This window comes from Electrona antarctica (genome assembly GCF_951216825.1).
Source record: "Electrona antarctica genome assembly, chromosome: 17".
In the NCBI taxonomy this organism is placed as follows: Eukaryota; Metazoa; Chordata; class Actinopteri; order Myctophiformes; family Myctophidae; genus Electrona; species Electrona antarctica.
In genome coordinates, this window is record NC_136798.1 from 11,306,537 (window position 1) to 11,308,133 (window position 1,597).

Below are 1,597 nucleotides of genomic sequence, written 5' to 3' on the forward strand. Positions count from 1 at the left end.
TCTCCTCTAATTGTTGATGTGTTGCCTACTGGTAGTTGCGATAACATTGTTTTTTGTACGTCCAAATAGTCCAAATGTTGGTTTATAATCATTTGAATTGCCATTGAGCAATGGCACTGGTAGTCTATATACCGGTAGCTCTGTTTAATATTGTGTACAAATTATGCAATTGAAATTCGGGCCGAAGCTCTGGAGCCAAGCCAAGTGGCGCCGGCGATCTACATGTTAAAAGCACAAAACTACATATTGTGTATTATGTACTTATTTGGGATTTATTTTTTTATTATTAACCAAAATCCATAGTCAAATGTTTCACACCCCCTCATCTGAGTGGCAAAACATTGAGCAGCATGGAGAATTGGAGTTTGGAAGCACTCGTTTTCTAAATTGCACATAATGTGTGACGCAATGCTTTTAATTGGTCACAGCTGTATAAGGTTAGTTGCGGACTTTGGTTTCACTCGCACTGTCACAACAGAATGTTGTATAGCTGATGCATGAGACTTGTTGACTGTTGCAACCTCGCAATTCATTTCCAATGGGAGTCATGTGGTTTGAAGAGACAAACGTGTTGAATGCCGTCCGAGACCATGGGCTATACATGATAAAACGAGGATTTGAAAAAAAGACGAAAATCACTCCGCGACCATGGGCTATAGCCCATGGTGTCGGAGTGTTTGTCGTCTTTTTTTTCAAATCCTCAAAAATGATGAAAAACGGCATGCTATATATAGTATGCCGTCCGAGACCATGGGCTATGGGCTGAACTTGAACCCACGACCTGTGGCTCACATAGACAGCAGCTTATCACAGAGTGCCACCATGCTCTCAGAGAATCTCCTCAGCTTTCTATCTCTTTCCAGTGGTCTGGATGTTATTCTCCAAAACATGCTGCAGAGTGAAAGTAGGAGGAACTCAGCTGGATTTGAACTCACAACCTCTGGCACACATGGATGTCGTCTTAACAAGAGTGCCACTGAGCTCTCTGTGATTTTAAGTTTTAAGTTGTTCTTCTTGGTGTTACTTTTCAAATGGGGCCTTGGGATCATCTACAGAGCATTTTGAGCAGGAGCCAGTTTCTAGGTCCTGCTCAGCTCAATCAACAGGATCAGAACACACCTGGGCTGGCTGCCAGGATCACATCCACCAATGGGGAGGTCAGCTGCATGGATGTATGCAGTGGTGGAAAGTAACTTTACTTAACACATTGCGCTACCAGGCTGTCTGTGTCCTGTCATGGTTTCTCCTCTGTATTATCTGATTAACATCCACGATAACACTTAAAAGCACTAAAGACACCTTTGATGCACAGCACCATTCAAATGCTCTGTACATGATCCCAAGGCCCCATTTGAAAAGTGACACCAAGAAGAACAACTTGCAACCTAAAAATCACTGAGAGCTCAGTGGCACCCTTGTTAAGATGACGTCCGTGTGAGCCAGAGGTTGTGAGTTCAAATCCAGCTAAGTTCCTCCTACTTTCATTCTGCAACATGTTTTGGAGAATAACATCCAGATGAGAACTCTAAAGATATGGAAAGCTGAGGAGTTTCTCAGAGAGCATGGTGGCACTCTGTGATAAGCTGCTGTCTATGTG